The sequence below is a fragment of the Leopardus geoffroyi genome, chromosome A3 (genome assembly GCF_018350155.1).
Source record: "Leopardus geoffroyi isolate Oge1 chromosome A3, O.geoffroyi_Oge1_pat1.0, whole genome shotgun sequence".
NCBI lineage: Eukaryota > Metazoa > Chordata > Mammalia > Carnivora > Felidae > Leopardus > Leopardus geoffroyi.
This window is the reverse complement of record NC_059336.1, coordinates 33,565,525-33,582,480: the sequence shown is the minus strand read 5'-3', so window position 1 is coordinate 33,582,480 and position 16,956 is coordinate 33,565,525.

Genomic DNA, 16,956 nt, shown 5'->3' with positions numbered 1-16,956 from the left:
ATGAGAACAGACACTCAGATCAATGGAACAGAATAGAGAACCCAGAAATGGACCCACAAACGTATGGCTAACTAATCTTACACAGAGCAGAAAAGAATATCCAATGGAATAAAGACAGTCTCTTTAGCAAGTGGTGCTGGGAAAACTGGACAGGGACATGCAGAAGAATGAACCTGAACCAGTTTCTTACACCATACACAAAAATAAACTCAAAATGGATGAAAGACCTAAATGTAATACAGGAAGCCATCAAAATCCTCGAGGAGGAAGCAGACAAAAACCTCGTTGATCTTGGCCGCAGCAACTTCTTATTCAACACATCTCTGGAGGCAAGGGAAACAAAAGCAAAAATGAACTACTGGGACCTCATCAAAATAAAAATCTTCTGCATAGTGAAGGAAACAATCAGCAAAACTAAAAGGCAACCAATGGAATGGGAGAAGATATTCGCAAACAACATATCAGATAAAAGGTTAGTATCCAAAATCTATAAAGAACTTATCAAACTCAACACCCAAAAAACAAATAATCCAGGGAAGAGATGGGCAAAAGACATGAATAGACACTTCTCCAAAGAAGACATCCAGATAGGCAACTGACACATGAAAAAATGCTAAACATCACTCATCATCAGGGAAATACAAATCAAAACCACAATGAGATACCACGTTACACCTGTCAGAATGGCTAACATTAACAACTCAGGCAACAACAGATGTTGGCAAGGATGTGGAGGAAGAGGATCTCTTTTGCATTGTTGGTGGCAATGCAAGCTGGTGCAGCCACTCTGGAAAACAGTATGTAGGTTCCTCAAAAAACTAAAAATAGAACTACCCTACAACCCAGCAATTTCACTACTAGGCATTTATTCAAGGGATACAGGTGTGCTGTTTCGAAGGGACACATGCACCCCCATGTTTATAGCAGCCCTATCAACAATAGCCAAAGTATGGAAAGAGCCCAAATGTCCATCGAGGGATGAATGGATAAAGAAGATGTTGTATATATATATATATATATACAATGGAGTATTATTACTCAGCAATCAAAAAGAATGAAATCTTGCAATTTGCAACTACATGGATAGAACTGGAGGGTATTATGCTAAGTGAAATTAGTCACAGAAAGATAAAAATCATATGACTTCTGAGATGTCAAAAGAGACAAAAGAGATGAACATAAGGGAAGGGAAACAAAAATAATATAAAAACAGGGAGAGGGGCAAAACAGAAGAGACTCATAACTATGGAGAACAAACTGAGGGTTATGGGAAGGGTTGTGGAAAGGGGGGATGGGCTAAATGGGTAAGGGGCACTAAGGAATCTACTCCTGAAATCATTGTTGCAATATATACTAATTTGGATGTAAGTTTAAAAAAATAAAAAATAAAACAAGCTAAAAAAAAAAGAACTGGTGGTTACCAGAGGGGAAGTAGGTGGGAGATGGGTAAAACAGGTGATGGGCATTAAGACTACATTTACCATGAGGAACACTGTGTAATTTGTCAATCTGAGTCCCATGGTATTATCTGAGATTTACTGGTTTGTTCAAAGAGTAAAAGCAGAGCATTTCCTAGAAAGTCAGAATAAAGTCAGGTAAAATCTCGAGCAGAGATTAAGTATGTCCCTGGAAGACTGACAGTGTCGCAGGAGGTTCACAGCAATCACATTCAAGGTGGAACCAATGGTCTCTGAGGGAATGAATTTTCTTGTGTTTTTCTGTATACAGTTTGATTAGGTAAGGACAGAGAATCTGGCTCATGGAAGGATGTAAATCTCAATGACTTTCCAATGGACAAACTGGTTTATTCACAGTTCATTTTCCCCAAAATCCATTTCAGTGTGAATAGACCAAATTACCTTGGAAATGCCTTCTTCAGTCTTCAGTTGGTTCTGTAGCTACCTATCATTTACTCTCCCAATTCCCTTCCCCATAGGAATTACTAAAATATGAACATGATATAATCAGTACAAGTATTAATATTATAGATATATAATAATTATATTTATACCAATATAATAGTATCGTTAACATTATTTTCCCTTAGCAGGTTCTTCAGAAAAAATTCAGACAGAAATTTTAAAACATTATATCTATAGCTCAGTTGGTGATATTCTGTCTAAGCATTATTTCTGTTCAGTTTAGAATCAGAAATGTTGGGGTGCCTGGGTGGCTCAGTCTGTTAAACCTAACTCTTGATTTCAGCTCAGGTCATGATCTCATAGTTCATGAGATTGAGCCCTGCGTCGGGCTCTGTGCTGATGGCATGGAGCCTGCTTGGTATTCTGTCTCTCCCTCTCCCTCTGCTCCTCCCCTGCTATCTCTCTCTCTCTCTCTCTCTCTCTTTCTCTCTCTCTCAAAATAAGTAAATAAACATTTTAAAAAAGAATCAGAAGTGTCATTGTCTATTAAAATTGCAATAGCAATAATTAATTTTCTAATTCAGAAAACCTATTAATTATTGCTTCTATAGTTTACCTATGGCTATTGTTCATATATAAATATTAACAATAATATAATAACAGTAGTATATGCAATTTCAAAATTTTATTTTTTTCCTCTCTTGGGTAAGGACCTTGATACCACAAACTCACTTTCTTTTTTTGTCTATTGTTCTTGTAACCATATTTTCTGTCTTGGCTTCTAGCATATATAGTGAGCCATTTTTAAGGTGGTATAGGGGCAAAGCCTCACCTATGAAAATGAGTGGGGTGTACCTGTTTCATCAAATGCATAGCTCAAATCTATTATTTGGTCTCCTTTATATTGTCCCCTAATTCTGAAATGTTATTTCCACAAAAATTAACAGATTTTATAGAATGCTTGAAGTCAAATACAGCATTCTTTTGATAATGTAGGTATCAAATGACTTTTTTTAAAAAGATCTTTTCTTTCCTCTACAAGCCAGATGAATAAAAAAGAGATAAAATCAGGGAAGGCTGACAATCAAGTCATTTGAAAAAGAAAAGGGTAAGTAAAAAAGCAAATACATGCTGGCTCTTAGTAGCTCACTTACAAAAATGAAGGCTCCTGTGCATTCCTGGAAATAAGAAAAACATTTTATAGCCTTAGTTTTGCTGTGACCTCTCCCTAGTCTTGAACAGGCATGGGAGTAAGTTCCCAAACTCCACTCCTCTTCAAGTTTACATGGGGCCACTTTTTGACCAGTCCTCATTCCCATAAAAGATTGTCCCAGTATGTACATTTTATAAATATACTCATTAAATTTGTAGGACTTTCTAACTTAGACCAACTGCCCTATAAATTTTAACTAGACATAAACAGAAAAAAGTCATTTTAGCATTTTGATATAAGTGGTCATCAAACCAAAAAGAAAATGCATTTCTTGTTAAACCTATTTCCACACAGGGATGGCCTGCTATTTTGGATATATTGTGATGCATATATTGGAGGAGAGGAAAGGGCTCCATATATCTTCCCGCTTAGCATCACTACTATGGATGAATTTGAGGGAAGAGAACCAGACATATAAGAATGGCATGTTACAATATAATGTAACTTCTGATATCCTAAAAAATTTCTTCAATGATTTGTCCTTAAGATGTCTTGTCCACCTACTATTATTACACAATACCTCATGTCCTTGTTCTCAGCTTCTCCTTGGGAATTCACACATCTATTCCCATAGCAGCTGTGTATTATATGATAGGACAGGGTGCAATAACCTGTCATTGGAACGTGAAGAAAACATTTGTGTGACAGCTGACATTAAGCCCAAGGTGTTTTATTTTCTTTTAGAGGTTATAGTCTAGTCACTGTAAAATGATTAGCAGAAGCTGGACACCTGCTTTGAAAATAAATTCCTGGACTTTCTATGGGAAGAACTAGACTGTCTGTGGAAATCCTCTAGGCATGAATAAGCTTGATTAAGAACTGAATTCTGCCTTAGTGTTTGAAAGGCTGGTTGTGTCTAACAGTATGCTTCACAGTTAAAGGTATGCTGTCAGACGTATTAGTCTCGTACCAATGAAGTAGATAAGGTCACTCTATTATTTGTATTTCTCAAATTCTGTACCTATGACCAGTCCTTCTGTAACTGCTGCTTGTAGGGCTCATTAGACTTGATGTTTTTCCCCCTTTCTTTGTGAATTTGACATTGCAGCTGACCTATTCTACCTATGACAGTTCTGAGTTCAGTCTTTTATGCTCTACAATAATTGTGACTACTTACACACACTTTTTACAAACTATGAACTCTTTTAAGAGTTCATACTTGTGAATGTATAATACTAGTATACTAGTGAATACTTCTATAATTCTTACAGCATCCATATGAAGTAATATTATTTGCATCACTATTTGAGGAAACTGAGGTACAGAGGCCCAAGTCAAGACATTAACAACCACCTCTTTTCCAACCATCAACATGCATTTTTATGGATTTAAGACAAAAGTATATAAATCTTTAATCTGACCATTCTTTGGAATACTGGATCATGAAATATTTCTGTGATGACCTGGGCAGCACTAACATTTCATCCTGGGCAAATAAAAGTGAGTCACACACACAAATCCACATATAGGATATGAGCCAGAAGAGAGAACTGAGGTAGGAGTCCTTGGAGGCGATAATCTCAGCAATAGGGGGTGAAGAGTGTGGGGTGAAAGGGGGTAGTAAGTAATACAAATGCAACAGAGAGACCAGTTCAGTTGAAAGAGCAGAAATCAGTTAGTTGCCAAAGACACTAATGCAGTACTTGCCTTTCCTACTTCAATGAATGAGTTCCTTGAAAACAAGGTAGTGTCCCTATTTCAATGTCTCACTTCCCCTCCTCAGTATTTCATAAGATAACTCCAAAGACTTTGCCTTTATGAATCAAATGAAAACACACACACACACACACGCAGCACAAGAGTGCTTTGTAAATTATACAGTACCATTCTAAAGGTTTCCTGTGATCACAGTAACTAGGTTGGAAGAAGTTTCCTTTGAGTTTTAGACTTATAATAAACTGAAGGCAAGGATTAGTAGAGAAGAAGTGGCTGACAACATGTTGATTTTATAGCACAGTCCTTCCAAGCTAACATAGCTTCTATTCATGGTGAATCCTTTGCTTTATGTGGAGCTTATGGATATAAAAATAAGGAGGATCCAAACAAAAATATGACCAGATGCCAATTTCTTCAGAGCCTCTGGGGGAATAAGAAGGTAGGAACCCCATACTTCTTAGTTCAGGCTGCTACAGAAAAATTTATTTCTCGTGGTTCTGGAGACCAGGAGTTCAAGATCAGGGTGCCAGCCTGGTCAGATACTGGTGAGTACCCTCCAGCAGGTTTCAGAATATCTACTTCCTGCTGTACTCCCCAATGCTGGAAAGAGGATAAGAGAACTCTCTAGGGTCCATTTTATAAAGGCATTAGTCCCATTCATGGGGATTCTAACTTCACGGCCTAATTATCTCCCAAAGGCCCACCTCCTAATACCATCACACTAGGTTTAGGATGTCAGTCTATGAGCTTGGGAGGGAGATAAACTTTCAATTCATAACACCATAGAAGATTTTCATGGCTTCTGGTCATGGCTCTTGGTCATGCTTCTCTTCCGAAATTACCTTCTTCCCCTTGGCTTTCCATATTTTTATTCAGAACACTTGAAAGTTGTTCTTTCTGAACTTGTAGCGTTAATTTTTTCAGTCTTCAATGCCAGATACGGATAGGTTGCTGAGAAGAGGAATGAGAGCCCTTTCACAAATATTTTGTGAATTCCACAAATATCCATCCTTTGAATCAGAGTCAGTGTTTTTCCATACTGCTAAGCACCATGTCTGTGTTCTTGAGATACCCACTGATTATTGATAATTAGCATCCAGAAAGTTACATGTAAGGTGGAAATGCTTAAGTTTTTCAGAACACTATCATGTCATATAACCCATAAGCCTGGAAGAAATTATATTCTAATTTAAATTATGGGGGAAATTATTTCTTAAATTTCCCCTCTTTCCCCTAAGGGTTTTCTGTTGCTTTGTTTTAATAGTTAGCACCAAAGAACCATTTAGAGCATTTTTCAGCCCAGATGAGAGATTCAAGTCATTGAGTGCAGAGGTATAGGGTCTTGTCAACAAAATTAGCAGTTTTTCCCTTGTCCCACACATCAGCATGTTTTGCTCTGTCTCCATTTATGCAAATTTTCTTTTACAATACTAAAGTGAAAGTTTTAAATATCTCTTTTTAAAAATTATTTTTAGACTTATCCCAGACACTCTGGAGCTTTGTTATTCTGAAGACCTTTTTTTTTTCTATTATAATTTCTACTTGATTGTTGCTGGTGTACATCTTTGTGGTACAGACCTTGGTGAGCAGCATCAACGTCACCTGGAAAATTTTTAGAAAGTCCCAACCCCTAGCATCACTCTGCACCTAGTCAATCAGACGTTCTCTTTCCACAAACCTTCAGCTGATTCACATGGACATAAAAGCTGAGAAATGTTAGTACAGAGAAACTTGACTTAGAGAATGGTTCTCTTAATTTTCTCCTAGAAAGGAAAACTTCCATAGCAGAATGGAGTCTGTGGTCCAATTGTCCCTCAGCACTTTCTCTTCTGCTCTGAGTCTTTGCTATCTCAGATCTATTCTTGAATCCCGTCCATGGGATTTTTCTAGGAAAATGCACTTTTAAAATCTATATGGGATTGTAGATTTTTAGTCCTATGAGATATTGCTTGTCATCTGATTTTACATGCATTGTATAAATTTTTCTCAACTTCTTAGATATTTCAGAGTCTCTATTTCCTAAAACTTTTATTTAATAACTTATTTTTATAATATTAATGGGATATGTGAAAGAAGGAATATACATGAGAGTCCAGCAGCCATCTGGAATCAGAAGTCTTCTAAATATATTAAATCCAGTAAAGTCAATGCAATCAAATAATGTTCTTTTTAGTTCCTAAAGCAATAATTTTAGAATTATATGCTACCTTGTCTAGTTAATATTGATTTTATATATATATATCAGTTGTGTTGAATTTATACTGAAACTCTCCTTGAAATTCCAGACCATATTCAGGCAAAAGAATTTTGTATTAAAAGCTTTTTAGATTTTGACTATTAATTCCAAATTGTCTCAGGAAACTAAACCTTGATGATGATGATGATGATGATGACGACGATGAGGATGATGATGATTTTGGTATTTTAAGCTAAGTTAGCCATTTCACATTATTGGTCATTCCATCTAATGGAGAAGTAAGGATAATGATGCTCACTTTCTCCATGATTAGATTGATGTGATCTACATAGAACTCATACTCTTCTGTCCAGATATTTCTGAGATTTACTTATTGACCATTTATTTTTGTAAATTCTTATTCTGAGTACAACTTATAAATCAGTACTATCCATACTCATTTTCCAATTCTTATTTGGGACAAAAAAATCTTTGGACCTCTTATAGGTTTTGACTCTGGTATTGGAAATGACTACCAGTCATAATATTTATCATAATATTAGAACAATTATTTTTGAAAATTAGAATAGTTATCCATATAATAATGTCATTAAATTTGTAGCTTAAGAACAGACTTGCTTTGCCTTTTTAAGAGGGGTATAATTGAGGGGCACCTGGCTGACTCAGTTGGAAGAGCATGTGACTCTTGATCTCAGGTTCATGAGTTTAAGCCCCACATTAGCTTTAGAGATTATTTTTAAACAGTACATAATCTTTAAGAAAAAAAAAAAGAGGAGAGCAATTAAAATTGCCTGGAAATTACATTTTTAAATTTTTATTTAAAACTTTTTTATGTTTATTTACTTTTGAGAGAGAGAAAAAGACAGAGTGGGAGCAGGGGAGGGGCAGAGTGGGAGGGAGACACAGAATCCAAAGCAGGCTCCAGGCTCTGAGCTGTGTAGGGCTCGAACCCACGAACCACAAGATCATGACCCGAGCAGAAGTCAGACGCTTAACCAACTGAGCCACCCAGGCGCCCCATCTGGAAATTAATTTTAACATTAGGTATGATCAAGGGCTTGTATTATACTTATAAATAACAATAGCAGAGAATGGCTACAAACTACTATTCTAGCAGAGTGTTTCTCCTTCTCCATCTTAAATGTGTATGCAGATCACTTGGGGATCTTGTTAAACTAGAGATTCTGATTTTCTGTGTCTAGACTACAGCCTGGGGTTTTGTGTTTCAATAAGCTCCCAGGTTATTACTAATGCTGCTGGCCCACACTGCACACTTTGAGAGTAAAGCTGAAGAGCAGTGGTTCTGAGTGTGGGCTCCCTGGAGGCAATGTGCATTTTAATAAGCACTGGGGTGATTTTGATATACCCTAAATCTTAAAAACTCTGCTCTAACAATAGAAGTATTTATGTTCTCAAGACCCCAATCCAACTGTTCACCCTTCATTAAAGATGAAAGAAAGCAAAGACATCATCCAATGTCCATAAATGAATGCCTTAAAATAGTTGTTCTATGGGACAAGGAAGAAGTTAGTTTTCCTTGCCAAACAGCTTCTCCTTGAAGTAACTTTAATGCTATCATGGAGGAGCATGTTATTCACCTCTCCTTATGGCATATATAGAAATAAATAAAGACTGGGATTGCTTTACTGTAGCATGACATGTCCCACTATGGAGATAGGATGCTTACTTCTTTATTAAAATTTTTTTAATGTTTATTTATTATTGAGAGACAGAGAGACACAGAACGTGAGCAGGGGAGGGGCAGAGAGAGGAGGAGACACAGAACCCGAAGCAGGCTCTAGGCTCTGAGCTGTCAGGACAAAGCCCAATGTGGGGCTTGAACTCACAAACTGCGAGATCATGACCTGAACTGAAGTCGGTCGCCTAACCAACTGAGCCACCCAGGCACCCCTAGGACCCTTACTTCTTACAGCTCCATTGCATTGGAACATAGGCATTAAGATTACACAAGGTACACATTAGATGTTAGGGGTATATCTTAATGGGAGAAGAGAAAAAGTATAATTATTGCATAATTATAAATTATCTCCACATAACACATAATAAATAAGCATATTATAAAATACAATATATAAAGGGCCTGGTGCATTACTTTTGCTTTTTTATAAACAATCCACTAAGGCTTTCTTTTTTCCTCAAAAGCTTTGGTGGAAAATTGCAATATTGGCAAAAGTTTCTGAAAAAATATTTTGGAGGCAGTTTGCTTAGACAACTCTCCAAAAACAACACAGAGATAGGTTTGTACAGGGCCCAAATACAGGTAGCTACCTCAATTAACCCATTGTCTCATCTCCAAGGCAGCTGAAAGAGGAGAGGGCAACTCAGGAAAGGGGCCCAGCTCACTCTTGCACATTCATTTTAATAAAGTTCACAGAAAGGTGAGGAGCTTTAGAATTATCAGTAGAGTAGGGGAAGATGGAAAAAGATGCAAATGAGACCAAAGCCTGTACTCAGGAACCCCAAATTCAAAGTCATTAGAAACTTGGGGCATTAAGGAATATCTTCAAATGGGCAGTAGCCATAGACTTGCCCAGGGTCACTAGGCAACCTCTCATGATTTATTTGTCCAGTTTCTATGAAATATCCACGTTAATCAGAGAATGGAACAGATGGGCACAAATGGACCCATTTCTAGTTTTATAATTGCTTTGATCATGAAGTATTCTTCTTTCAACCATTAGCAGCAGGGCAGTCAAAGCAGTTTTCAACCTGACCTCTTCATCTTACCTATGCTTTTCCACTTAATTCAAGATAAGGTTGATGGGTCACAGGTCCAGAAAAATCATGGAGGTTTTCATTTTTGAGCCATAGAAATAAGTCAACTTCCTCTTTGCTCCTACTCAAAATAGGCTCTTCTCTTCTTCCATTAAGATCCACCTTCTTACATCCAGTATGTATTTTTTTAGAATTGTAACTATGTCCTCCAAAACAATTTAACATGTAGAAGTAAAGATCCTATCTTCAGAATGAGACATGTCATGCTACAATAAAGCAGTCCCAATCTTGAGACAAGAGAAGTAAATCAACCAAATGGCAAAAAGTCTGATTCAGAGATCTGTGATAATTTTTTATGACAAATTGCATTTTCCAAAGATCACAGAAAAATATTTTCTATCTCACATACTCTTACAGTGAGACTTCTACCCTCCTCCCATTGAGAAGTGGGATTCTACATTTCTTCTCCTTAAATGTGGCTTGTGACTTTGACCAAAGTAAAGCAAGGTGACTTCCAATGCTAGTTCATAAGAAGTGATACAGGTTCTGCCTGGATCTTTTTGGGTACCTGTTCTTGGGACACAACCACTATGCTGTGAGAAAGCCCAACAAGCAGCCACATGAAGGGCACCTGTGTAGGTGCTTCAGGCCAATAAGCCTGTCGAGAGTTCACATTAGCCACCAGACAGGTGAGTAAGTGAGCCTGTCGATGATTTAAGCTCCCGGCCATCAAGTCACCCCCAGCCTTTGGAGATTCAAAGTTGAAGTCCCAAGTATCAAAGAAACACAATGCCTCACTGTGCTCTTTCCAAATTCCTGAGCCTAATGATATGATTGTTGCTTTATTGGGTGGTCTGTCATGCAGCCATGCTAGCTGGAAGAGTCCTTTTCTGTAAAAGACACTCAAATACACACAAAATGTGTTTACAGGGAAGTGGCTGGCATTTACCATGTAAAGTTTTTCTTTCTCTTCACAGTGTTTCCTACACTTCTACAAAAGAAAGCTATTTCAAAAATTATATGTTGCCCCATTCCTTTAACTCACTGTTAGTTCCTGGTCTGATCAGATAATATGGTGACTACAGTCGGTGGCTCCAAAAGGTTGTGGGAAAACCATAAATCTTAGGATTTATCTCACCTTCAACATGGTTTCACCCTCAGTCATACTGATAAAGACGTACCTAGTGCAGAGGCATGAATACATTCCAAATCAAGATATTCCAGATTCTTTGCAGGACCAGGCTCACTCTTTGAAAGCGGTTGCATGGCTTGGCTTGGGCCTTGATTAAGGGGTGGGCTAAGCTCTGACACAGTACAGCTTCCTCATGGCCTGTTTTCCCTCCCAAACTTTATCCAGAATGATGACTGCCAAACAGGCCATCAGGATTTGTTCAATGCTTGATGCTCACATGTTACATCCAGATCCAAGTTTGTCATGTGATTGGAAGGAGATGTTATGAAACATAGACTTTATGTTTACATTTAGCTCCATATGGACTAGCATGGATATTTCCCTGGCATAACTTGTTCTTTCACATCTGCGGAGCAGCAGTGAGCTGACTGTTCCCTACAGATCAAGACTGGTGAATATGTTTGGATAAAAATCAAAGGACTATTTTGGATACCTTAGACTTGAAAAATATTTAGAGGCATCCTCTCTGTGCTAATACAATCATCGAAGGAGATGATGCAGTAGGATACAGAGGAGTTTAGAAATGTGTTTGTAGGAAACAACAGCAATGTTTTTAAAGAAGTAATTGCTGCTAAATACCCTCCACTCGCAGAACATTTAGGGGGTTCTGGCTAATGTCAGAGAGGGGTGGGTCTCATAAAAGCACCAGGAGAGATTATAAGGGAAAACATACATGAAGAAAAGAGAAACATTAAGTATTTATAAAGTATTCATAAATAAGATAAAGAATCATAATACCAAAAATGTGAAAGGAATATTGGAGTAAAGTGGGAGAAGACTGGCCACATATGGTCCCATCCAGGTATGGTGCTAAGACTTTCTTTATCACACGGTTATCAGTATCTCCTTTTATTAAGAGCCCCATCCTTTGCTTTTGTATTTACAAATAACTGAGCTCTTAAAAACAGTGGGAGCCCAAGAGTTTGTTTACTTGGGATTTAGTGAAATTTCAAAATAGGGCCAAGTATTTTTGCTGAAAGAACCATAGGCTTGTAGTTGGCAACTCTGATGGGCCCTGGTGAGTATCTTCACTGACCAGATGCTGTAAGTTCTTACGTGATTGGCTATGGGATGATCTGCATACATTGGCTCTACTTCCACATGGCTTCCCGGAGCTAGCCAGAAGAAAGACTTCCATCTGGAAACGGATTTATCGAATCCTCTTGTTGCCTCTGGGCCATTCCCCCATCTCCTTAGTCACTGGTTCTCAGTTCCACAGGCTAGCAGCACCAGCTTCAGCTGGGAATTAGTTAAAAATGCAAATTCTTGAGTGTCACATCAGATTTACCTCAGAAACTGTAGAGATAGGCCCACACAGCCTGTATTTTAGTGACTCATCCAAGCAATTCTAACACATGTTAAAGCACCATTGTCTCAACTCATGCATGACTTTCTGTCAGCCCAGGTAACGCATGGGTTGGGTTTGGGGGAAAGGCCAGGAGCAAGTCCATCAGCCTCTTCCTCTCCATGTTATCCATACACCGTTCCTGCCAGGGCCTCTTCTTTGGCAGTTTAGGAGCCCAGACTGGAAGTCAATACAACGGAGTCTTCGTCTTTATTCTATTTTTTTTAAAGCAATCCTAATTCTCCTTGAGATAGTGTGATTTCATCTGACTAAGGAGGGGAGAGGGTCAGTAAAAAGGAAGTGCAGAAAAGAAAAAAAAGAAAACACTTTTAGATACGATCTCTAAATGAGATGATGTGATGACATGATATTAGATTATACAGTCCATCTAATTTAACATCTTTTTATTTTTAGCAGATATGTCACATATGGGGGAAGATATACCTTTATATAAACAAGAATCAATAAAATAAATTTTTCTATGCTTTGTACCTAGTCCATATAAATGATATTACTATTTTTTTAATATTTTTAAAATTTTGTTAATGTTTGTTTATTTTTGAGAGAAAGAGAGAGAGAGAGAGATAGAGAGAGAGAGAGAAAACAAACGAGTCAGGGAGGGGCAGAGACAGAGGGAGACACAGAATCTGAAGCAGTCTCCAGGCTCCCACCTGTCAGCACAGAGCCCGACATGGGGCTCGAACCCATGAACCATGAGATCATGACCTGAGCCAAAGTTGGATGCTTAACCGACTGAGCCACCCAAGTGCCCCCCAAAAAATATTTAAAAAAATTTTTTAATGTGTGTTTATTTTTGAGAGAGTGACAGCATGATGCGGGGGAGGGGCAGAGAGAGAGAGAGAGAGAGAAACACAGAATCCGAAGCAGGCTCCAGGCTCCCAGCTGTCAGCACAAAGCCCCATGCAGGGCTCGAACCCACAAACAGTGAGATCATCATCTGAGCTGAAACCAAGAGTCGGACACTAACCGACTGAGCCACCCAGGTGCCCCTAAGTGATATTACTATTAAGATGATATTAGAGATTCTTTATTTTTATTAGAAGTTATATTCTTGATCTATAAATGTTAAATCATTTGTCCTAAAGCTTCTATCCCTCTAGAGTATATAAGAATATAAGAAATGACTCTCAGAATGGTCACCTGAGGGCATTAAAACTATTTCACTGTTCTTCAGCTTCCAGTATAGTAAGCTCCTGCCATAAAAATGCAATAATCAGAATTTGCATTTATAGTTTAACTTGAGTTGCCACCTCCTGTTAGAGACAGGTCAATGCTTCCTCAAAAGTCATATTCAGTCACAATACTCTTGGTTCAAACATTTATGTCTATTATATAGGAAAAGAAAGTTGTATATGTGTATGTGGTGGTGGTGGTGGGGTGTGTGTGTGTGTGTGTGTGTGTGTGTGTTTTCATCTCCCTTTCTCTATCATCTTTTTCTTTCCCTTCTTCATTTAAACATGTTTATATTGCTTCTACCCTACTAAAATAAGATACAGTAAGATAAAATCAGATCCTTTTCTCCTGAACCCTGTTCTGAGACTTCTACTCTCTGTATCTTCACTGAAAAATGTTAATGTGACGTATAGTCTGAAGGAAGCCTATTGTGTGGAAATAGCTCCTTATAATTATTTTGGTTCTAAATAATATTCCATTAATTAGGGTTGCAAGTTCAAAAGCCACATTATTTTTATAATGTCAAGTGCACCTTTCAAAACTTATTTTTTATACATAAAGCTATTTTTGTGACAACTCCAATCACCTGCACTGCTAATTTATAAATGTTCAATTAACTAAAGTTTATCATGTTAAATATTAATAATGATTAGCCTTGCTTAATTAAATGCCTTTAAACGTTTTAAACTACAATCAATCCTCAATTAAACACACTTAATTTAATTAAGTACTTCTACTGCATGTCAGGACAAACTACGTATTTAAAGCAAAATGCCTCTAAGTTCTGAAGTAACTCTTTGAAATATATAAACTCAAACTTATAAATATGGTGAATTAGGTTCTTTTAAGCATTCTGTTATTGTTTATAAACAATTAAATTTTATGACACCTTTTAATTTAAAGTCATAATTCTAAATCATTTATTCGTTTCCAACTGAAATAATAAAGTAAATCTATCAGGTGCGCTCAAAGCCAGATTTTCTTAAAATTGTAAACCTCTTTATGACACACACTTAGGACATTCATAAATTTGACAAGAAAGGTCTTGTTTTTTAATATTTTTAGTTTAAATAGGCTCCACACCCATTGTGGGGCTTGAACTCATGACCCTGAGATCAAGAGTCATAAGCTCCAATGGACTAAGCCTGCCAGGTGTCCCACAAGAAAAGTATTAATATGAGGATTTGATTAATTTAGTCATCTCATAATTTAGTTTTAAATATTCCAAGTGATTGCACGGTGATATACTCAAATAATTTGCCATCTCAAAAGTTATTCAATAGAATACTGGGATGATGAGATAGTAGCTAATTGATAAGATCCCAGACCACAATACAGGATCCAGCAATTATGAGCTTCCAGGATGAATCAGCAGGCATCATGGGTGAACACACTGTTCCCTTTCTTCTGGTCTGTTTATTTTTGCTACATGAACACAGGTTCCAACATCCATGTGTATGTACCCACTGGGACTGTATATGCCTCTCTTTAATTGTGCACTCTAATTCAATGTCTTATCTCCCTGGTTGCTCCCAATTACCTTTATCAATTGATTGCATTCAACTGCCCTCCTCATTTCCTAATTTGATTCTGCCTTATGTTCCCACATGTCCTGTCTGGACCTTGATATAATTCTTTTGTTATATTTTGAAACAAGATTTCTTAGAGGCTTACATGTTGTAACAGTTAGGGATTGCATTTGGCTACATATAGCAAACATCCAGCTATCATAGTTATATCAAATCAGGGTTTAATTTTCTTACAGAGTCCAGGACTGGGCAGCTCTATGATGTCAGTGCCTCAGTCTCTTTCATCTTCCTGCTCATCTTTAATTATTACTTTCATCCTCGTTATTACTGCCAAGTGCATGATAGGAGCTCAACTGTGACTTTCTAGCTACACAGCAGGCAGAGAAATGAAGGAGATGATGAGAGGTGGGTGCTACCTCAGGTACTAAAATTTCCCTCACATTTTCACAGTGTCTTCATCACATCTGTTTGACTGTAATTGCTTTCATCCTCATAGTTTTCCCTAACTCTTCTTTGCTCTGGTTTCTGGCACAGAGTTCCTACAACCTTTGTAGTTTCCTAAGCGAGTAGAACATTAGGAACACCTCTTGCTGTAGTATTTGTCTTTGGTTCCATCCCTCACACAGGGCTCCTAAAAGCCTTGTAAATTCCCAAGTGATAAGAGCACTAGAAAGAAGCATCTTTTGTCCTGATGAGGGGCTCTGGCGGGCTCCTGGATAGCTCCCAGGTTGGGGGGGGGGGGTTGGTTAGGAAAGGCTGTCACTAGAAAGACCAAGCCATGAATAAAGCTTGGATTTTCAGCCTCATTCCTCATCCTCCAAAGCAGGGAGAGAGGCTGGAAATGAAGTTAGTAATTGATTGTGCCTACATGAGGAAACCTCCATAAAATCCTAATAGTAGGTGGATCAGAGAGTTTCCAGGTGGGTGAAGACATCCACACTAGGAGGGTGACACACCCCAACTCCACAGGTAAGACACAGATAAATGAAGGGAGAAATGCTGTTTCCACAAAAATGAATTTGAATATGAGTGCGTTAAAGTGATATAATTGAAGTAAGGATAGATTAAACTATGAAAAAACTGGGAAAATTGTTTACGTATGGAAGGATTCAGCACTATCATTACTTTGCAGGTAGCTAAATTCTTACTCCACTCTTAAGAAAGCAAATCTGGATATTATAGAAATTGTATTCTTAGGATTTATGGAGGAAAAACAAGACAGAATTCCAACATCCATACACATGTTCTAAGAAGGGAAAAAGGCAACAGTAATGTAATAGATGTCATCCTGATAAGTTATAAGAAAAATTCTCACCTTAAGGGCACTAAGACGTCTGCTTATTAATAGAATTCTATTTAGAATTGTCTTTTTTTAAAATGTGAATCAACCTGATAAAATGATTATTGTATGAATGTGGGTTTTGAATAATAAATTTTCTTAAAACAAAGGCCACTGTATATTACTTCTTGTTCTCGTGTGGCATGGATCTCATCAACAGATCCTCTGTTTCTACTATAGGAGGATGTTAAAATCCTCTTGACAGGCTTGGGGGTGGGGGTTGGTTTCCAAGTACTTGGCACTGCCTATTTCCACAACTTTCGCATTCCCACATGGGCACCCTATGCTCCACTGATGCCAAACTTGTTACTCCTTTCCAGGAGAGAGTCTCTCTTCCTTGTCTGGTCTTTTTGAAGTGTTGTTGTTATTCCTAGAAAAAATTTTCTTTCCAACTTCTGCCTAGTAAATTCTACATTTCTTTCAGTATTCGGCATGACTTTTTATCCCTTCCTTGGTGCCATTCCAGCTCCCCCCACCCCCTGCCATACACACACACTCCATATTTTGTGCCACATAGATTTCAAGACTTCCCTTCTCTGTGCTTTTATAGAACTCTGTAAATACGTGTAGTTTAGCATTTACCATTGCATGGTACTATGGGCTAAATGTGTCCACTCAGGATTCCTATGTTGAAATCTAATCCCCAGTACCATGGTATTCTCTGCCATGAGAAGATACAAAGAGAAAAATGGC